At 46.4% G+C, this 23590-nt stretch overlaps 1 protein-coding gene across 2 annotated transcripts in view; it reads right to left on the bottom strand.

Annotated features, from left to right (window-relative positions):
* The window catches only part of LOC126535593 (sarcospan-like), a 343164-nt gene that overhangs the window by 273318 nt on the left and 46256 nt on the right, over positions 1-23590 (bottom strand). The window contains exon 2 of one of the 2 annotated variants that reach the window (XR_011895599.1): positions 1714-1907. The exons of the other annotated variant lie outside the window; for it this stretch is intronic. The gene's annotated coding sequence lies outside the window, so the exon portion shown is untranslated. The remainder of the gene's footprint in view (positions 1-1713; positions 1908-23590) is intronic. 2 annotated transcript variants of the gene reach the window in all.

Below are 23590 nucleotides of genomic sequence, written 5' to 3' on the forward strand. Positions count from 1 at the left end.
GATGCGAAGGGACCCGTCTTTCTTCAGTACTGGTACGATTGGCGCCGCCCACTGAGAATGTGCTATGGGCGATAATATGCCTTGCTCTACTAAACGGTCCAGCTCAGTTTTTTTCAAGCAGCGTCTGCTGCACCGCCCGATTTCGGATGCCACAAACAATGCGCTCCCGTAACATACGGTCCAAACTGGTGCCGAAGTGACAATTGTCCGCAAGCTTGCGTAGCTCAACAACATAGTCCCCGACAGATTCGCTTGCAGCCTGATCCGTTGTAAAGAACTTGTAACTTGCGGCAACCTCATTAATCTTCGGCGCATAGTGGTTATTTAGGATGGTAAGTGCGTCCTTGTAACTCAGGCCATTTACTTTCTGGGGGGCGCAGTGTCCAGCAAGAACGCCTACCGACTTCGTTGAGAGTGTCGAAACCAAGAGCGCCCTTTTCTTATCATCTGTCTTAATATCATTTGCTTCAAAAAATGCCTCCAGTCGAGTCAAGTAAATATCCCACTTATCTTGATTTTCGTCGAAACTTGGGGTACCGAGGCTCGTAGCCAGGGCCATGACCGCCGATGCTCCGTAGACTTGATTACTTTCAGTACCCAGCAGGACTCCCAGCGCTACCGAGACGCCACTGTTCGTGGCGGGGGCTCCGGGGGGTGGTCACCCTCGTCGCCACTGTTGTAGCGGGTGGCAGAGTGACGGAGACGATCCAAGAGCACGTACCGCACTGTTTTATTTCAGTGACAGCGAACCATATATATAGGCTGCTTGCCTATGACGTAACATAAAAAGAACGAATCATGTTTGACACGTGTGGCACAGCACTTCATATCAGTTACTGCCTTTAAGCTGGCTGGGCGACGAAAAGTATTCTCTCCTTAATTTTAAAGTTTGGTAGTTTCATTAAAACCGGACGACACTTCGTATTTGAAGAATTCCCGATTAGATGCACCCGTTCAACTGAGTTTGGTGGCAAGACATTTCCCATCGCTGAGGACAAGGCATACAGAGTTTTTTGTGAAATTTGCAGCCATGACTCAGGGGAATTGCGTACGCCGTAAAAAAACAAAAAAAAGACAAGTTATTGCGCTTTCCTCTGTCTTCCAATTAGTGTAAGCACGAGACTATGGTGCCCTGCTGCCTTTCCAACCACTCAGCGCTTTCTTGAATTATGGCGAAATCATTACAAAACGTGTCTAGTGCTCCTGATTTATTTTCATGTGATTCAAGGCGCCGGAAAATATCGGTTAGGTTGCCTTCAATTACTCTTTCGCTGGTTTTCACATCTTTCATATATAATTTCAACTCGGACTCACCTTTAGTAAGCTCGACCCTCCTCTTCTTTATGTTTTTAGGCATTAATAAGACGGCACTCGTTTGATCAGACAGAGATTCGGGAAGACTACTCGAGGCCGAGTATCTTTGAGCTGACTTCTGCAGCCTTGGAGACCCGAGTTTTCCTCGACATCACCGCATTACACAACAGCACCACGTCGAGACAATCGCACGCAGTAGCATATAAGACAAGTGGTCATGGGAGCAGCAAAAGTGAGTGATTATCGCTCCGTTAAGCATACAGGGTAAAATTGTTACGCACCTGGGGAGCGAAGAAATGTTGCGCATGAGGCATAGTGCAATGAGTACTGCTCGCATGCCCAGTGAAGGAGTAGCTAATGAGCGAGCTGCTTTTGAAAAGGCGGGGAAAGGACAGTAACTTAGCTGGTGCCGTCGTCCCAGAGGTGATGAGGTATCCGTCTAGTGGTACATTCAGGGAGGACGGAAGATCATGGAGACCACACATGCAGGTGACGGGCTCTTGACGATCTTCGACAGCATCAACACATAACCCTACGGTAGGGCAGGTGTGGATGAGCACAGAAAGTGAAGCAATGGCCAGCTTCAGCAAAATCTATGGAGCGAAGGAAAGTTGCGCATGAGGCATTGTGCAACGAGCGCTGCTCGCATGTCCACTAAATATATTGTTACGCGAACGAAAGATTAAGAACTAGACGATAGAAAGCTGAGCTAGTTGGTAAGGATTCATTATGCAAAAAAGAAGTGAGACGTGCAGACGGGACACAAGAGTAGAGAAGTGGACAAAACGAACGCCGACTGTCAACTGAAGGGAGCACTGAGGCGAAAAAAGAAAGAAGACACAAAACTTATCTGCGCATGCTCAGGAATGGTAACACTACGTGTCAGTAGGGTACGCGTGCCGGTCTACGTGAGAGATAACTGTTAAGGCACTTAATCTCTTCCTTATGTGATGTCATCGAAGGCTGACTCACGCACGCACTTCCACCATTATAGATATGCCATGCCTCTACCATAAGACGCGTATCTTCATTCTTATGCCTGTACAATATCGAGCATTCACGTAACTCTGGCGTGCAGTTACAATCTTGGTAATGTAGCGAAAGATTAGAAGGCGATCCACCAGTTAACGACCTTTTATGTTCCATTAGCCTCCGATTGATTTACCGTCATGTTTGCCCTACGTAGAACTGGCCACAGGTAGGGCGAATTTTATAAACCACACCCATACGACAGTCAGTAAAACTGTTGTTCTTATTGTGCTTCACTGGACAAATATCTGTTCGTGTCTTGCCTTTTACCCGTTCCTTTTTCCTCTGTCCGGCAGCGCATATCTTACCTAGCTTATTGGGAGCAGTGACAGCAACGTTAACATCATATCTACTTGCAACTTTTTTAAGCCTGTGCGACACTGAATGAATGTACGGAATAGCCACTACTCTTTTTTTGCTAGTACTGCTTTCTGTAATCACGTCCGTCCCTCTCGAATCCGACTTCTTTAGGCGCTCAGGCACAGTGGCCACTGCTAGACAATGATAACCTGCTTCTAATAGGCGCCGGACCTGCGCATTAAAACTGGCACTCATTTTGTGCATGCAGGATCTGGTGAGGGAAGACTTAAAGCACGACATGGCAATTTCGTTTTTTACTATTTTGGAATGCTTGGATTTGAAGTTTAGCAACGGCTTCGAAGATCTTGCAGAGTACTGCCAACAAACATGATTTTGTTCGAAGACCAAGGAAATGTCAAGAAACTGAATTACGCATCGCTGAGGAAATTCCTTGGTAAACTTTAATCCTCCTCCATAAAGTTTAAATTGCTCACTTACTGAGGTAGCAGCGGAATCGAATTCTTCCCTATTGCAGACAATCAGGTAATCATCAACGTAACGAAATATCTTGATAACGCTATCACCTAAGGCTTTCTCTAAGCAGCTGTCAACCTTACTCAGGTAAATATTGCTAAGAATAGGGGCACTCTTTGAGCCAATACAAATGCCTGATTTCTGCAGAAAAACGCTATTTCTCCACGCAATCGGCGTTGACTTCAAGTACATTAAAAAAATTTCTAGAAAAGGTCCCGTGGAAACACCGCATCTGTCAATAAAAGCCGACTTTTGCACTTGTTCCTTATTGCACTCATTTACGGAATTTAGCAATCCGTCATGCGGCAAGGAATAATACAGGTCTTCGATATCCATACTAAAAGAGAGGAAAATCACCAGGATTTTCCTCTCTCAAATACTGAACTAGGGCCTGAGAATTACGCAAGCAAAAGGGGTCTGAAAAAACCAGTGAAGCTAAGCAGTTCTGTAGGTAACTAGTGACACAGACCAGCCACGTCCCTTTCTCTGACACTATAGCACGAAAAGGAATTTCTTCCTTATGGGTCTTGGCCGAGAAAGAAAGTTCTAAGGTGAGGAATTTAGCTTTCTTGATATTACAGACAACCCTATCAAGATTATGTCTTGACAAGAGGCCAACCGCACGTTGCTTAACTACCGAAGGCTTGAGTTTTACTGGCTGCAAATTCTTTTCTATGGCTGAAATCGCTTTTTCAGAAAACATGTCATCTGGCATAATTACGAAATAACCTTCCTTGTCAGATATTACTGTTCTAAGTTTATGCTCCACAATGTAATCAGCTAACGGTCGGACAGGGTCAGACGTCTTAAAATGAGAATTTGATTGTTTAATGCTAGCAATGCAATCTGAAATACAGCGCGAGCGTTCTTCTTCCGGGGCGAACCTGGTTATGCAGCGCGGTATGCTTAAAACGTCGACGGGTTTTATGTTAAGCTTAAAACAGTGCTTAGGACCTAAAGAAAGGGTTCTTTTATGGTTATCACTTACGATGGCATCTCCAAGAACCAATATGTTATATGACGGTGAATTATTAGAAAGGTGTTTCCTCTTACTTTGTTGAAGCTACGGAAGTTTCATCCTCCACAGGAAGTCCGCGTGTTGCACGGCTAACCTGTTCCAATCGGCGTAGGGGCGGTTCCGATGGCGACCGTCTCCCAGGGCCGTGCAACAAACCTTTAGACACTCCTGATAGAACCTAACTTGGCGCCATGATTCAGCGGAAAGAATAGCTCCAATCCTCCTGGCATGCTCAGTTGATGATTGAAGGAAGCCGCACATCATTTGAACTTCCAATGGGGCGACACGATTACGACTAAACCACGACATGGTTCTAGCGTCGAACATACATATCGCAATTAAGGCAGCTGACGAAGCAGGATTGTGCAGATAAGTAGGGGAACAAGGAAAAGGGCTCAGAGTACTAGAAATGAAGCTGAGAACGACAGAAAGCTAAGCTAGTTGGTAAGGATCCATTATGCAAAAAAGAGGCCTAAGCACTGTTTTAAGCCTTACATAAAACCCGTTGACGTATTCAGCACACCGCGCTGCATAACCAGGTTCGTCCCGGAAGAAGAACGCTCGCACTGCATTGCTAGCATTAAACAATCAAATTCTCATTTAAAGACGTCTGACCCTGTACGACTGTTAGTTGATTACATTGTGGAGCATAAACTTATAATTATGGGGTTTTACGTGCCAAAACCACTTTCTGATTATGAGGCACGCCGAAGTGAGGGACTCCGGAAATTTCGACCACCTGGGGTTCTTTAACGTGCACCTAAATCTAAGTACACGGGTGTTTTCGCATTTCGCCCCCATCGAAATGCGGCCGCCGGGGCCGGGATTCGATCCCGCGACCTCGTGCTCAGCAGCCTAACACCATAGCCACTGAGCAAGCACGGCGGGTAGCATAAACTTAGACCAGTAATATCTGACAAGGAAGGTTATTTCGTAATTATGCCAGATGGCATGTTTTCTGAAAAAGCGATTTCAGCCATGGAAAAGACTTTACAGCTAGTAATACTCAAGCCTTCGGTAGTTAAGCAACGTGCGGTTGACCTCTTGTCAAGACATAATCTTTATAGGGTTGTCTGTAATGTCAAGAAAGCTAAATCCCTCACCTTATAACTGTTTTTCTCAGCCAAGACTCATAAGGAAGAAATTCCTTTTCGCGCTATAGTGTCAGAAAAAGGGACGTGGCAGGTCTGTGTCGCTAGTTACCTACAGAACTGCTTAGCTTCACTAGTTTGTTCAGACCCCTTTTACTTGCGTAATTCTCAGGCACTAGTTCAGTATTTGAGAGAGGAAAATCCTGGTGATTTTACACCTTTTAGTACGGAGATCGAAGACCTGTATTAGTCTTTGCCGCATGAGGGGTTGCTAAATTCCGTAAATGAGTGCATTAAAGAACAAGTGCAAGAGTCTGCTTTTATTGACAGATGCGGTGTTTTCACGGGACCTTTTCTAGAAATTCTTTCAATGTACTTGAAGTCGACGCTGACTGGGTGGAAAAATTGCGTTTTTCTGCAGAAATCAGGCATTTGCATTGGCTCAAAGGTTGCCCCTATTCTTAGCAATATTTACCTCAGTAAGGTTGACAACTGCTTAGAAAAAGCCTTAGGTGATAGCGTTATCAAGATATTTCGTTACGTTGATGATTACCTGATTTTCTGCAATAGGGAAGAATTCGATTCCGCTACTACCTCAGTAGGTGAGCAATTTAAACTTTATGGAGAAGGATTACAGTTTACCAAGGAATTTCCTCAGCGACGCGTAATTCAGTTTCTTGACATTTCCTTGGTCTTCGAACAAAATCATGTTTGTTGGCAGTACTCTCCAAGATCTTCGAAGCCGTTGCTAAACTTCAAATCCAAGCATTCCAAAGTAGTAAAAAACGGAATTGCCATGTCGTGCCTTATGTCTTCCCTCACCAGATCCTGCATGCACAAAATGAGTGCCAGTTTTAATGCGCAGGTTCGGCGCCTATTAGAAGCAGGTTATCATAGTGTAGCAGTGGCCACTGTGGCTCAGCGCCTAAAGAAGTCGCTTTCGAGAGGGACGGACGTGATTACAGAAAGCAGTAATAGCAAAAGAAGAGTAGTGGCTATTCCGTGTATTCATACATTGTCGCACAGGTTTAAAAAAGTTTATTTATTTATTTATTTATTTCAGATACCCTCATGGCCCACAGGGCATTACTGAGGTGAGTAGTACACACATTTCAATAAATTTGTACAAAAGGAGACAACGCATATATATAAAACACACACACACACATATATATATATACATACATATATATATATATACCGGAACAAATACATAATTCACAACCCGGAACCTGAAGTGAGTTCAAAATTATACAAATACCAAGAAACGCTAAATCACACACAGAAAAGTTGCAAATTGCAAAACGCCACCAATAGCACAAATAGGAACACAGCAAATCTGGGGGGAATATACATAAGGATGCGCATGATAACGACGAAAATGGAAATGGAACCAAAGCTATGGCAAGCAATAATGTGTTGATAATTTCTTCTTAAATTCATCAAAGTCTTTCGAAAGTGCAATATAACGTGGAAGCTGGTTCCAGTCCAACGATGTTTTTGAAATGGATGAATTACTCCACGATGTACGGCACTGTGAAACACCAACTATGCATGGATGATCTAAGCGGGATGAAACATATGTTGGCGGCGTGAGTAATGTATCTTTAAGGGTGGAATTCATGGAGTAAATTAAAAAAAAAAACAGACACAGGCGTGATATTTTTCTGCGCATTGCGAGAGAGGTTAGTGACGATGTGTTTTTCATTTCTGTGACGCTGGACTAACGATCATAGTTACGAAAGATGAAACGTGCTGCTCTGTTCTAAACGGCTTCGAGGGCGTCGATCAGAGAGTTAGTGAAAGGGTCCCATACTGAGCTAGCATATTCTAATTTGGAGCGGACAAGCGATTTGTACAGAAGAAGTTTAACAGGTGTCGGGGCTAAGGAAAAATTCCGTTTCAGATATTCAAGCATGCGGTTAGGGGACGCGATGATAGAAATGATATGTGCTTTCCAAACTAGGTTTGACGTTATAATGACACCGAGGTATTTGTAAGACGTTACCGGTGTTAGCAGGGAAGAACAAATAGTGTAGGGAGCGGGGCACGGATTGACGCGACGCGAAAAACGCATTATCTTGCATTTAGTATCGTTAAGTGTCATCTTCCATTGTGAACACCAGTTAGATACAGTAGCTAAGTCTTCCTGGAGTAGTACAGTGTCATTAGTATTTTTTATTTCCCGGTAAACCACACAGTCATCCGTAACAAGTCGCACTGTGGATGTTACATTGTTAGGCAAGTCATTAATATATACCAGAAAGAGCAAGGGACCGATAACAGAACGTTGTGGGACGCCTGAGGTCACAAGTTGCAAGTAGATATGATGTTAAAGTTGCTTCCACTGCTCCCAATAAGCTAGGTAAGATATGCGCTGCCGTACAGAGGAAAAAGGAGCGGGTAAAAGGCAACAAACGAACAGATATTTGTCCAGTGAAGCACTATAAGAACAACAGTTTTACTGACTGTCATATGGGTGTGGTTTATAAAATTCCCCTTAGCTGTGGCCAGTTCTACGTAGGGCAAACGGGATGGTGTATCAATCAGAGGCTAATGGAACATAAAAGGTCGTTAACCAGTGGATCGCCTTCTAATCTTTCGCTACATTGCCAAGATTGTAACTGCACGCCAGAGTTAGATGAATGCGCGATATTGTACAAGCATAAGAATGAAGATACGCGTCTTATGGTAGAGGCACGGCATATCTATAATGGTGGAAGTGCGTGCGTGAGTCAGCCTTCGATTACTTTACATAAGAAAGAGATTAAGTGCCTTAACAGTTATCTCTCACGTAGACCGACACCTGTACCCGACTGACACGTGGTGTTACCATTCCTGAGCATGCGCAGATGAGTTTTGTGTCTTCTTTCTTTTTTCGCCTGAGTGCTCCCTTCAGTTGATAGTCGGCGTTCGTGTTGTCCGCTTCTCTACTCTTGTGTCCCGTCGGCACGCCTCACTTATTTTTTGCATAAGAACTGGAGATAATTTACAAAGTATATTTGCAAAGAATAACTGCAGCGTTGGCCAGTTCGCCGACAGTTCGAGAGCCAAAGAGCGGTCGTCGTCTTCGTCGGGGCGCCCGCGTGCATCGTCCACAAGAAACACACAATATTCGTATATCATTATCCCCGGCGGCGGACGCCTCGTTCCTTGGCGTCTAAATAGCAGTGGGAACAGGAGAGTAGTATAACTTGAGGTGTGCGACGCGCACAACTTAAGTGGAATTCGGAGCAGATGAGGCACTGGTAATGACTGGGGCGATTTCGTACGTAAGTGGAGTCACGGCACGCAGCACTCGATATGGGCCTGTGCACCGAGACAGGAGGTTTTCTGGCAGGCCAACATGACCACTCGGGGACCACAGGAGTACCAGGGATCCGAGCGAAAAGTGGACGTCTCCGCGTTGGCGATCGTACAAACACCGCTGCTTCTCTTGGGAGGTCAGGAGGCGAGCGCCGGCCATTTCGCGTGCTTGGGCTGCCCTGATGGTGTCATCAAGTGCGTACTCGCTGGTCTCTGCTGAGGCGGATGGAAGGCCAGTGGCAATGCGGGTTCTAGGCCGAATAACAGAAAGAACAGGGAATAACCGGGAGTGTATGTGACGCGATGAATTATATTCAAAAGTGACATAGGGTAGGGCAATGTCCCAATCAGTATGGTCGAACGAGACATACTTTGCAAGCATGACTATTAGGGTGCGATTCAGTTGCTCCGTGATACCATTTTGCTGTGGATGGTAAGACGAAGTCAGCTTGTGCTTGGTTGAGCAGGACTGCAGGATGTCGGCAATGATTTCAGAAAGAAATGTCCGACCCGGGTAAGTGAGCAGTTGGTGTGGAGCACCATGCTGCAGAATCACGTCGCGTAAAAGAATATCGGCGACATCTGTGGCGCTGCTTGTTGGAAGCGCTCGGGTGATGGCGTAGCGCGTGGCGTAATCTGTCGCCACTGCGATCCACTTGTAGCCAGATGTGGATAGAAGAAAAGGGCCAAGTAAGTAAGTGAAGAATGGCTCGGATGGAATGTCGAGCGGTTGAAGGCATCCGGAAAGGAGCGTCGATGGTGTTTTTCGGCGCTGGCATTTATGACACGCCGTAACGTACTTCCGGACGAAGCCGGCAAGGCCTGGCCCGGTCGTAGGTGCGGGAGACGCCAAGATGACCTGCCGTTTGTAAATCATGAAGTTCTTGAAAAACAGCTGAGCTGAGACGCTTAGGAATGACGAGGAGTAGGGCAGGACCGTGGGGGCGTACATTGTGCCGGTATAATACACCATCCCTGATAACAAAGACGTGAAGGAACGAATCGGAAGGCGAAGATTCCAAGCTATCAATGATGGAGCGCAAGGAGGCATCACGGCGTTGCTCGTCGGCAACGTGCAGCAACTGAGAGACGGAGAAAATTCAAGCGTCGGCATTGCTTGGGTCGGCGGGTGGTTCATACACTGGATAGCGTGATAAACAGTCTTCGTCTTGATGTAATCGGGCCGATTTGAACACTACAGCATAGGTATATTCTTCCAGCCGCAGAACCCAGCGACCAAGGCAGTCGGTAGGATACTTGAGTGACGAAAGCCAGCGGAGCGCGCGGTGGTCCGTGATTACGGAGAAGTGTGTGCCACACAAGTACGGGCGCAATCTGGAAACCGCCTAGAGGAGAGCCAGGCATTCGCGATCAGTAATCGACTAGTTGCGTTCCGCCACTGTGATGAGGCGGCTAGCGTAGGCGTTAACGCGATCTTGACCTTGTTTGCGCTGGGCTAAGACGGCTCCACTACCGTGACCACAGGCATCGGTAGGCACCTCTGTAGGAGAGGACGGGTCAAAGTGGGCCAGTATAGGCGGCGTGGCGAGAAAGTTGGTGAGGTGGGCAAAGGCGGCAGTTGCAGCGGGGCCGCACGTAAGCGGCACGTCCTTCTTCAGAAGATGAGTAAGTGGTGGGGCAATCGCTGTGAAGTCTTGAAAGAAACGTCAGAAGTAGGAACAGAGTCCTAGAAAACTTCGGGCGTCATGAACAGACTGAGGTACAGGAAAAGACGTGACAGCACGAATTTTCTCCGGGTCTGGTTGAATACCGGAAGTGCCGACAAGGTGGCCCAGCACTGTAATCTGCCGGCAACCAAAGTGACACTTCGATGAATTTAGTTGGAGCCTAGCCTCGCGGAAGAGTTGAACAGCTGATACGCGTTCATGGTGTGTCTCAAATGTAGGCGAAAACACGAGAACGTCGTCTAGGTAGCAGAGGCATGTTGACCATTTGAAGCCTTGATGCAAAGAGTCTATCATGCGTTAGAACGTTGTTGGGGCGTTGCACAGACCGAACGGCATAACTTTGAATTGATAAAGACCATTAGCGGTGACGAACGTGGTGTTCTCTTGGTCTTTTTCATCTACAGAAATTTTTCAATAACCAGACCGAATGTCCTTTGATGAAAAGTAGTTGGCACCATGGAGACAATCGAGGACGTCGTCAATGTGAGGCAAGGGGTAGTCGTCTTTCTTGGTAATGCGGTTTAGATGACGACAATCTACGCAGAAACGCCATGTGCCATCTTTCTTTGTAACAACCACCACGGGCGACGCCCAAGGGCTAGACGAAGGTTGAACAATGCCTTTGGAAGCGTCTGGTTCAGTTCACCTTGAGTAACCTTACGTTATTAAGCAGAATCTCGATATGGCCGGCGTTGAATAGTACTGGCATCACCAGTATTTACGCGATGCTTAACAATGAAAGTCTGGCCCAATTGGTGATAACGGAGGTCGAAGATGTCGTGGTAGGAAACCAAAAGGCGACACAGAGCTGCTGCTTCTGCAGGCAATTGGTCCGCTGCAATCATGGGACGAAGGTTGCGTCAGGGAAAATAGCATCCCGTGGACATGGTGAAGAATCTGAGCACACGTCTACTGAAAACGTCATGACGTGGTCATCTGTTATTGCACGCCGCGTTGCAATCGATATGCCTTGGGGTAGAACTTACTTTGTCAGGCTAAAATTGACGACTGAAAGGCATGTCCGGTTATCGGCGACGGTGACGACGGATTGGGGCACGGTGACATTGCGCATCAAAAACATCAGGTACAGGTGTGGCGACGTAATCACCATCGGGCACAGGAAAAGATGATAGCAAATCGACGAAAGTGAAGGCTTTAGGCGGCAGGCGGTCGTACGAAAATTGTTCGGTAGTTTGGCACGAATATGCACGAATATGCACAAGTATTACTTATTTATCTTTATTTATTTTACAAGTACTGCCAGCCTTGTTACCAGGCCTTAGGCCAGAGTAGGCATTTGGAACAAAACAAAAAACAAGTATGAAGTAAGATCACGCAATACAGCAGACACTGAACAAGAATCTGCATCACAAACAACATATGAGAAACCTTTTCACACTCATGATTTGACTGGTAAAAACGAGGGATGAACGCTATGGTTTATTCACAAAGTGCAGACAGAAAGGATGAAACCGTTGGGCAGTCGACAGTTGCGGCAGGTAATGTGTTCCATTCGGAAATCGTGCGCGGGAAAAAAAGAATTTCTAAATGCGTTGGTCCTGCAGGAAGAATCTCTAACCTTTTTGTTGTGATAAGAGTGCGTACAGCGGTGGCTAGCCGATAGAATATATAATGTTTTATCTCTTCCTAATTGCCTGTTATACAGTAAGAAGAAACATTTCATTCTGTCGCGGTTACGCCTTATTGCAAAGTTTTCCGGTTCTGCAGCTTCAAGAAGAGATGATGCGGATGTGCGCCAGCTGTACGAATTGAAAATAAACCTGGCTGATTTTCTTTGGACTTTCTCAATTTTACTGATGTTGGTCTGTGTGTGCGGATCCCAAACAACCGCAGCGTATTCTAGAATGGGTCGGATGAATGTTTTATATGCTAAAGATTTTATTTCAGGTGAAGCGTTTCCTATTGATCGCCTTAAAAAGCGTAGCTTCTTCATTGCTTTATTATAAATGTATGTTACATGTTCATTCCACCTAAGGTCTGATGTTATTACTACTCCCAGGTATTTGAACGTAGACACGACTGATAAAGACTGGTTGTTAATGCTATAAGTAGGGTTAAGGGATTCTTTTTGCGAGTAATGGTCATTGCAACAGTCGTTTCGAGGTTAATAGTCATGTGCCATTTCGAGCCCCATTTTGATATTGTAGACAGCGAGGTGCTTAAAGCTTCCTGATCATTTGAATTGAATTGCGTATTTCGTTGTACAAAATGCAGTTCTCTGGAAAAAGCTTTATCTTGACGCGTATGCCACTGATAACGTCGTTGATAAAGATAAAAAAGAGGAGCGGCCCTAACAGTGATCGCTGGGGAATACCTGCGTCTACAGTTGCGGGTGTCGAAGCAGCATCGCTGGCCTGAACACTTTGTTTCCGTAATGAAAGGTATGCTTTAATCCAGTTAACTAAGGCGTCGTTCTTTAAAATGGGTTTTAGTTTAAGTAGTTCGGAGTGACAGACGTGGCCAAATGCTTTATTAAAATCGAGAAATATTAAGTCAATTTGGCCTTGTCCATCTTAAGCTGTCACTCAGTCGTGATCTGTTTCTACGAGCTGAGTTACGGTCAAAAAACCTCGCCGGAAACCATGTTGTTTTGCGTCAATTATTGCGTTGTCCTTAAGAAAGACAGAAATGTGCTTGAAAATGATGTGTTCGAGGGTTTTCGCGCATGTGCATAGCAAAGATATTGGCCTGTATGATGTGAGGTTAGACGAATTTGCTGTTTTTGATATGGGGATGACTTTCACGTACTTCCAGTCGGCGGGAATTTCCGCGCATGACAGTGATCTCTCGAATATTAAGGTTAAATATTTGAACACGATTTGGCGTGCCGGGAAAAAAACGCATTCGGGATTCCATCAGCGCCGGGCAATTTTCTTGCGTCGAGATTAAGCATAAGTACTAACACACCTTCCTCAATAGTACAGGAAGTTCGAGGCAAAGGGTAGCGGCAGAACAGTCGATCAAAGCTGAATGCGCCGTAAGAAAGTCGAGTCCGAGGATGAATCCGCGCCACGCCAGTATCTATATTATTTGGCGTTTGTTATAGACGCCCTCATTATAGCCCCGAAGTCCCCCGTAAACTGCACAACATTTTAAACGAACTTAAATCTAGACACCCTAAGGCACACATCTTTCTTCTTGGAGATTTAAACTATCCTGGCATAAATTGGTGTGCCCCTCATCGACCTATTTTTAGAGAGGATGAATCCCATGAATTTGTGGGCGTCTGCTTAAATTTTAACCTAGCCCAACTAGTAACCCAGCCTAAAGCCATCGCCGGAGATACTGCTAACATTCTCGACCTCATACTATCTAGCCACCCCGACAGCCTCAACTCTATTACTTATCTCCGTGAAATCAGCAATCATAAAGTCATTCATGCATGCATGCATGCAAGTCATTCATGCATGCTCCTAAAAAAACAATTTCTGTTTGCAACAAAGAAAACCATGGGGCCTTCCACACGGAATCGGAGGCCTTTTTTCCATCGTATCAGGAGTCATTTCACGAACAAGACATCCACACAAACTGGTTAATGTTTAAACATAAAATGAATGAATTGACTAATAGATATTTCCCCAAATGCAGCTTCCGCGCTAACTACCACAAGCCATGCTTCACTAAGACTCTGGTAAGATTAGAAAATAAAAAGAAACGTCTTTTCCATAGTGCTAAACTGAGCAGAACAGACTGCGCATGGGAAATATATTACGGTGCTGAAAAGGCGTATCCGGTCACAGTAAAAAACGCTAAACGTTCCTTTTATCACATCGACTTGCCGAACATACTTACAGATAACCCGACTAAATTCTGGCAGCTTTTAAACCCCCAATCTTCGCACGTCGTTACCGTGACTGACGATTATGGACGTGTCATTTCGGACGTCGAGTGCGCTAAAATATTTAATTCTGCCTTCGCATCTGTATTCACAAAAGAACGAAAACCACCACCCCTCATGACAGCCAGTGACCCCACAAATGCAATGCCAGCCGTTACGTTCTCAGAAACCGGCATATCCCTTCTTATAGATAAGTTAAAACTTTCTTCATCTACCGGCATTGATGAAATCAACACAAAAGTTTTGAAAAACGCTCGCCATACGTCTGCCAAGTTTATATGATTGCTATTCTCGCAGTCCATTTCTACAGGTATCATACCCCAGGACTAGAAAGTGGGGAAGGTAGTCCCATATCGCTTACCAGCATACCCTGCAAGCTCATGGAACACGTCATTTACCCTTTAACAATGCAGTTTCTGGACTCAAATAATTTTTTTCATTCATTACAGCATGGATTGTGTAAAGGTTGCTCCTGTGAAACTCAACTAGCCATTTTCGTTCACGGCCTGCATGCCAACCTTGACGCTAACCTCCAAACTGCCACAATATTCCTCGACTTTGCTAAGGCATTTGACAAGGTACCCCATAATCACCTACTTCTGAAACTTTCCGGCCTAAACTTGCCTTGAGACATACTAGCATGGATAAAAGAATTCTTGACACACCGCTCCCAATCAGTCGTCATTAATAAACAAATGTCTAACTTATTACCAATTTCCTCAGGGGTGCCCCAAGAATCTGTCCTAGGGCCTCTTTTGTTTATAATTTATATTAACGACCTAGCTCACAAATTAGATTGCCATATTCGGATGCTTGCCGACGATTGCGTTATTTACAAAACAGTTACTGACACCTTTAGCCAGCAATCGCTACAAGATAACCTAAATTTTGTACAAAACTGGTGCAACGACTGGCTAATTCCACTTAATATAAACAAATGCAAATATATATATATTTCCACCGTCACAGTAATCCTCTCCTGTTTCCTTACACTATATCTAACGTTCCTATCAACCCTGTCCAATCATATGAATATCTCGGTGTTCATCTTAGTCATGATCTTACGTGGAATAGCCACATCGCGAATATTATTTCATCTGCTAACAAAACGCTTGGCTTCTAAAAGCGTCATCTCTAGTCTGCCCCCCAGCATACTCGCACACAAATGACTAGCTCGATCAAAATTAGAATACGCATCACCCATCTGGTCTCCAAAACAAGTATACCTTGCTAATTCACTTGAATCAGTTCAAAACAGGGCAATTAGATTAATTCATTCCTCGTGCTCTTTTGATATCAGCATATCATATCTGAAATCGCAGTCCAACCTACCTACTCTTGCACTTCGTCGCTACATTGCTAGTTTATGCTTATTTCAGAAATTCTTTTATTCCAAGCTATCACAGGAACCCTACATCTGCCCTCCCCCACCACATTTCTCTCTTCGTACCGGACATCACCAGCGGGTATCTCGACCACGAACGCGCACAACCTTTTCTTCGCCATTATTTCCTCGGACTACTAGCGACTCGAACGGCCTTCCCCAAGAACTTGCTGCCATCACATGTCCATATATGTTCCCTAACCAAATTACGCGTGCGCTTCTATCACAATAATCATTTTTGTTTGTGTAACTCGTCCAAAAATTTTTCTATATTTTGTTGTTAACCTATATGTGTCCCACCCCTTATGTAATACACTCACACGAGGGTCTTTAAGGAAATAAAGTGAAGTGAAATGAAGGTCATGGGGACAAATGGTCAGCACTGCAAAAAGAACAGGAACGTGGCGGTCGGCGATACTTATACGGGAAGTACACATTCCAATGGCGGAAACAGTGCTGTCATTGGCCACGCGTACCGATCGTGTAGTAGCAGGTGCGAGAACCTTCCTTAGTCGACGACGAAAGTTACAACTCATTATGGACACCTGGGCTCCAGTATCTATAAACACCGTCAAAGGGACACCATCGACGTGAACATCAAGTAAGTTCTGGTTCGTTAGGAGCGTCAATGGAGGATTTCGACACGACGAAGATAATGCAGCACTTCCCCCAGGAGCTTCATGGACTAGTTTTCCGTTCTGGAGGGTCCATAATCTGTCGGCGACGAATAGCAGCGTGGTTTGGGTGACGGGGACCGGCGGCGCTAAGGAGACGTCGAGCGAGCAAGACGACTGTCATCGACGGATGCGTCCGTAGTAGCAGGCATACGGCAAGGCGAGTAACGACGCTGCTCGGCATATGGGCGAGGAGACGGGGAAAAGGAGCTCGAATACGGTGACGTCCTGAAGGTGCGGCCTTGGCGAGCGACGTGGCCAATGCAGAGGCAGCGGAAGCAAACGGGCTTGTCGTCCGGAGTTCTCCACTCGGCAGGGTTGGGGTATCTGGGAGGGGAATACAGATCGCTGTGAGGCGTAGCTGTCGGCACCGGTCAGACGTCAGGTCGGGAGAGCGAGCAGGCAGCTGGAAAACCGAGGTCTCAAAATTCTTGCTGCACAACTGCTGAATGAGAGGGATCGCTGGGGCTCGTTGGTCAATGGTGAGGTCAAGTTGGCGTGGATGGAATGGCGCAGGACTTGTAGCCTCCAGCTCACGGCGAACATTACGTGTGATGTGCTCATTTTCAGGCGGTGAAGCGGAAAGGTCGACGCAAGACTACGTCTCAGCCGTGTTAGGGAGCCGGGAGAACTATGGGATGACGCGGCGGCTTTAGGCGAGCCGAAAGCGACGGCATTCCTTGACAGTGACGTCGATGGTGCACACATTGTTGAAGACCAACAAGTTAAACGCGTCGTCCCTTTGAATATGTGGCCGACTTTGTCAACCTCGGCCATTGTTTCTTCTATTTTCCGGCAAAGAGCGAGCACGTCTTGTATGTACGAGACTTACGATTCAGTAGAAGACTGAACTCGGGTAGCGAGCTCTTTTCTGCTGCAGCCCGGTGGGATTTACGAAGAGGTCGCTGAGCTTCTCCTTGGAGGCATCCCAGCTGGACATCTCGTCCTCGTGTGTCCGGAACCAGACACGAGCTCCGCCCAAGTAGAAGAGGAGATTCGCTAGCATAATGTTAGGACCCTAGCGGTTGTTTCGGCTAACATGCTCATACACGGTGAGCCAGTCCTCAATGTCGACATTATCTTGGCCGGAGAAAATGCCAGGATCACGGGGATTGGTAACCGTAACGTACGTTGCTGTCGAAGACGCAGGAATAGAAGAAGATGAGGTGTCGTCACCGGGAGCGGTGGCGGAAAGCAGGACGGCGCGGCCGCTGCGCAGCTCCGTGGCGACGACGGCACCTTCCGCCAAAATGTTACACGAAGGATTAAGAACTGGAGACTATTTACAAAGTATATTTTGTTTAGTATATTCCACTTTTTGTTCGGGCCTCGTTCCAAATGTTCATTATAAAAATACACATGATTTGATTTCATATTTACAAAGGACAACTGCAGCGCAGGCAAGTTCATTCGACAGCTCGAGAGCCAGAGAGCGTTCGTCGTCTTCGTCGGGTCTCCCGCGTGCACCGTCCACAAGAAAAACGCAATATGCATGTATCAATATTTGCAGAATATATACAAAGACTGCAGCGTCTGACAAGTTGGTAGTTGTAAATGTAGATGTAGATTCTTGGGATATACTAGCACATACCCACTTTGGGGGAGCAGCCAATAATCGGATAGGTCAAAGTACAAAGTGAAATAAGATTGCAAACTTTTATACTGGCTGAATTACAATGCGATTGTAAATATGAAGATTATACCACAACCATAAATATAAAAATACTCAAATCAATTTGGGTGTTGGGCTGCTGAGCACGAGGTCGCGGGATCGAATTCCGGCCACGGCGGCCGCATTTCCATGGGGGCGACATACGAAAACGCCCGTGTACTTAGATTTAGGTGCACCTTAAAGAACCCCAGGTGGTCGACATTTCTGGAGTCCTCCACTACGGCGTGCCTCATAATCAGAAAGTGGTTCCGGCACGTTAAATCCAAAAATTTAATTTAATTTGGGTGGAACAAGGTTTAAAATTTTGTACTCAGAGTTTAAATATCGTTGGTCCTAGAAGGAAATTTTGGATGGCAGCGCTAACCTTCCTTTCGCTGTGTCCAAGTGTAGAGGCACCCAAAGATCATACATTCTGAACAGTTAAATCTAATGCTAGGGTTCGTATTCTTAAGCTAAGAAATCGTCGACAAAAAATTCAGAAATGTTCTTTGGTCCCACCTTCCCTACACACATTACAAGTCCGTGAGGGCGCAAGACCAGTCCAGTGTAGATAAAAATTTAAGTAGGTGTGCGACAGTGGAGCCTACTGGAACTTAGTTTTAGTTCACGTTTTCTCGAATAACTCAGATTACTTTTCCACGGGAACAATAAGAGTATAAACTCCGAGGAATTTGTTAAACATGGTACATAGAATTCACGCATCAGTTGCCGATTGCAGCGGAAAACTGCTACAACTCCGGCCATGGCGAGCTTCTCCGGAGCTTCAGTTTGGGTTAGTTGAGAGTCAACTCCGCGCAAGAGCCTCTTGGTGCATGCAAGATGTGGTGGTATAAGCGAACTCACGGGGACAGAGGCAACTGACAGCCATTCAGTAGATGCTATACGCAAGCCTGGTCTGGCGACCTTCAAACTATGCCAGCGCGACCGAACAGTCGGACATTGGTTATATTCTGGTAGTGAGGAGTCACAGCATGAAGATGCTCTTCAATTGCTTTCGGGTTATTCGGCGTGATAGAGCCCGAGGGCACAAGCGTGAGGGAGTGCTGGTCACGCCGCTGTGAAGAAAGTCCGCCAAACGTAATTTATCAGGTTTCAGAGAGGCTGTCCAGGCGGAACGGCCCTGCCCAGGGGAGTTCTTGGACATAAATGGGGCTTCATATGCATAGCAGCAAATAAAATTGATGCAAGCTCGAAGGGTAAAGAAATGAAAGCAGGAACTAAATTACGGAAGATTACCGGGTAATTATCCAAACCAGCGCGCAGTAAGGCCAAAACGAGGATGTCATTGACTTGCGAAGTCCAAGAGCATTGTCTTCTTTGGGTTAATATTAAACGTCATCTTCATCAGGCTTCCACATGACCTCCGGTGTTAAAGCACTGAGCCTCTGCTAGTTAGGAGGCGGTCGAATTTATACGGCTTATGACACGCAACGTGGACTATGTTTGAGCGAGGCCGAGCAACGGAAGGGTAAGGAGGGGCGATTTTGTATACGTGAGCTCGGTTGCTTCACGCAAGACACCGTTATGGCCTGAGCAGCGTGAAATAAACTTCTCCGAGGGGTCAACGTATCGCGGCGGTGACCAAAGGCGAACCAGGGAGCCCGCTGTGTAGTGCGTGTCAATATGGCGGGCGTCAAACAAATGCCGATGATTTTCCTGCGGGTCCTCAAGTCGATGTCAGGCAATATGGCGCGCCTCTTTTGCCAATGAGTATGGCGTCACGGGGTATTTCAATGTCGACTTCACGCTACCAGTCAGAACGATGTCGAAAGGTAGCGTAGAGTCACGGCCCAACAAGAGGAAGGATGGAGAGAAACCTTGCGGTACCGTGGCGAGAAGAAGTATAAACAAGGGCAACAAAGAGCAATGCAGCGTCCCAGTCGCGATGGTCAGCGGAGACACATGGAAAGCATGTCAGTAAGAGTTATATTGAGACGCTCGGTTAGGCCGTTTGCTTGTGGATGGTAAGCAGTAGTAACTTTGTGTGTAGTCGCGTACGAGTGTTGAATGCCATTTATAACTTTAGAAAGATAGTAGCGGCCTCGCTCGGCAAGAAGCTCTCGATTGGCAGCGTCTTGAAAGATAGCGTTCGCTAGGACAAAGTCGGCAACATCGGTTGCAAAGGTCGTCGGAAGAGCTCGTTTGATTGCGCATCGGTTTGCGTAGTCAGTTCCTACTGGAATTAACTTATTAGCCAAAGTAGACAAAGGAAGAGGGCCTAAAATATCACTAACTACATGGAAGAATGGCTCTGATGCTACGTCCATTGGTTGAAGGCGGTGAGCAGAAAGTGTGATCGGGTTTTTTTGTCATTGGTAAATGTCACAGTCAGCGATATAATGACAGACGTCATGGCAAAGACTACGCCAAAAGGAGCGCCGACGAACACGGTCATAAGTCCGTGACACGCCAAGGTGACCGGTAGTCGGCGCACCATGAAAATGGGCTAGAACTATCTGACGCAGATGAGCAGGAACAACAAAGAGCCGGTCAGGCCCGTTAGGCCGCGTGTTATAACTGTGGCATATGCTGCTTTGAAGTTCGAACATGCGAAAGGAAGGGCCGGGCGTCGTCGAAGCCAGCCGTACAATGCGGTCTGGTATGGAAGCGGCCCGGGATTGTTACGCGCCGATGTCGCGTAAAGCAGTAGGCAATTTAGTGGTGATGGCATGCCAGCCAGAAGCGTCAGGTGGGTCGATAGCATGGCGCGACAAGCAGTCTGCATCTTGATGTCACCGGCTGGTCTGTATGCAACTGAATAGTTGTGCTCTTTAAGGCGCCGGAAGAATAATTCGGGGACGAAACTCAACACACAACGTGGTAATTAGTGATGACTGAATTACCGGCAGTACAGTTAGGGGCAGAATTTACCCACTGCCCAAACAAGAGCCAGACAGTCACGTTCCGTAATAGAATACTTGCGCCTGCAGGGGAAAGAAGGTGACTGGCGTAAGCAATAATGCGTTATCGCTCTTGTTGTTTCTGCGCCACAACAGCTCCAATAGCGTGGCCACTGGCATCAGTATGTACTTCTTGTAATTGACGCATCAAAGTGAGCGAGCACTGCAGGGGACGTAAGCAGCTCGATCAGCTCGGCGAAAGGACTAGCTTACTCAGGGGCCTAGCTAAAGGGAACGTCTTTCTTGAGGAGCTGAGTGAGAGGGCGCGCAACGTCCGCAAAATCTCGTGCAGATCACGGAATTTAGGAACAGAGGCCCAAGATGCTGCAAACGTCCAAGGCGTAGGTAGGCACAGGAAAGTCTTTCATTGCCCATATTTTATCTTGGTCAGGGTAGGTACCGTAAGAATCGACATGTGCGAGCACAGAAATTTCACGGCGACCTAAGTTCTGATGAATTTAGTTGTAGCCCCGCCTGACGGAAAACAGATCGGATCATCAATACACCTCGGAGGTAGATTGCAAAAGTCTGAGAGAAATCGCTCACATCGTCCAGGTAGGAGAGGCAGATGGACCACTTGAAATCGTGTAGGAGGGCGTCCATCATTCATTCAAATGTGGCCGGGACTTTACATAGAGTGAAAATAGATTCTTTAAACTGATGAAGGCCCTCGAGAGAAATAAAGCCGTCTTCTCACGGTCGATGTCCTTGATGGTGATTTGCCAGCGATTGTCAATTCATTGTAGCGGATGGACGTCCCTTTTTATTAGTTTGTGGAGATACCAATAATCCACGCAAAATCAGCAACTGTTGCCCTTCTTCATAGCGAGTACAACAGCTCACGGGCTGCAAGAAGGCTCAAAAAGCATCTGTCAACTTCGGGCTGAATGATGTTTCGCTCAGTAGGCGAGACACGGTAAGGCCGCGGATGGATCGTTCTCGCATCGCCGGTGGTAATCCAACACACGTTTTTCCTAGAGGCCAATCTCCACGGTCGAATATCCCAGTAAGAAGCGAGGAGGCAACGTAGTGCATACGCACACTAGGGCGGAGGGTCGGGATGAATCTTTTTTGTTAAGGCGCTAAAGTCTGAAGGAACAGGACGCCAAGCAAGAGATGCACATGAGGAGCTGTGACGATTTAAAGCCGAACTGTGCTAGTCTTGTACCAGCAGGCGATATGTCGCGCGGCAGTACTTGAGCACAAGGTCCAAAGTTTGCAAGAGGAAGACAGGCCGTAATTCCCATAATGATAACGATGATTAGAGGAAACGAAAGGTTATGAGAGAGCAGGACATACGATGTAGTCGCCGTCTGGTGAAATGGGTGAAATACCTATTTAGGTAAGGTCAAGATGAGCGAGGCGAATACGCTGTGTAGAACATAGCCGGATTGGAGCACTATCGGTAGGATCAATAGCAACAGGTAGAGCTATTTGTAAAAGACCAGCAGAACAGTCTATCAATGCGGTATGTGCTGACAAAAAGTCAAGTCCTAGGATTAGGCATTGAGGGCAGTGTTGCAGGACATAAAATAAAACAGAAGTTTGATGTCCAGTGACACTCACGCGAGCTGGACGCATGCCAGTAAAGGCCGTTGTTCCACCGTCGACGACTCTGGCCACAGGCAACGGGGCAGCTGTTAGCACTTTCTTGAAACAAATGCGGGACCTACTATTCCTCAGGCAACGTGCGCGCCAGTGTCAGTGACATCCATAGCAGGTATATCATTCGCGTTCGCTTTGATGAGGTTCCGATTTGCGTGGAGCGTGAGAAGAGGATTTGGGCGTCGGGACACGCGAAGTGCTTTTTGGGTGCCGCGCTGATGTCCAGCAATGTGCCAACCAAATCGCTGTGCCTTTGTCAACAAACGTCCCTGCTGGTGAGATCCTCCTCCTGGTTCTTAAACCAGACGTACGCCGTGCCAGCGCGGTAAAATATGAAATTAGCTAGAATGATTGTCGGGGCACAATGGTAGAATGTGCTATCCCGCTCATGCAGTTGAGCGAATGCTCAACATCGGTGTTGTCAGTGACAGAAAAGGTTCCTAGGTCGTGCGGCTGTGCCAGAATGACGGAGGGCGTGGGAGGATACATGGCCTAAGCATCCTTGCCTTGAGCCGGCATTGGAGATGCAGGCAAAGTGCGCCCGCTGCGTAAATCCGTCTTGCACTCGAGCCCACACCTCCACCAAAATTGCTACGGGGAAAAAGGACGAAATATATTTACAGGATATTTAAAAAGACTGTAGTAGCTGACAAGTTGCTAGTTCCATAGCTTGCGAAGTTCAAGAGCGTCGTCGTCCTCGGACTAATCTTTATCAGCCTGCCAGATTAGAGATTATTTCGTAAACAGTAAATTTGATAGAACACACAAAAAAAAAGAAAGGAAAGAATGTCTTTTATACTTGCTTGTATACGTTATGCCGAAAAAATGACAAACATTTTTCAAAAATGGTACTGTATTTTGTGGACTGCGGAATTTATGCTGATTCGACGTCCGTTAGGGCATAAGATCTAATCACTCTACTCAACGCTAGGTTGATGCATGTCTGTGAGGTATTGTGCAGCTGCGCATGAGGTCGCGGATTCGATGAAAGCGGAAATGGGTAAGTACCGTGGTTTGCGCGCACCATGAATGACCCCAGGCAGGTAAGATTAATCGATAGGCCCCCACTCGATCTTGTGTTGAAGATAGTGTTTTTAGAATGCACACGTTAATCCCTGAAAGACGCTCACACTCAATTAGTCGTATTGACAACTTTGGCAGTTACCGGCATGTCAGCACTCCCAAAGAATCTTGTGCATCTCTTGTAATTGTAAAA

Source organism: Dermacentor andersoni, chromosome 7 (assembly GCF_023375885.2).
Source record: "Dermacentor andersoni chromosome 7, qqDerAnde1_hic_scaffold, whole genome shotgun sequence".
NCBI classification, from domain to species: Eukaryota; Metazoa; Arthropoda; class Arachnida; order Ixodida; family Ixodidae; genus Dermacentor; species Dermacentor andersoni.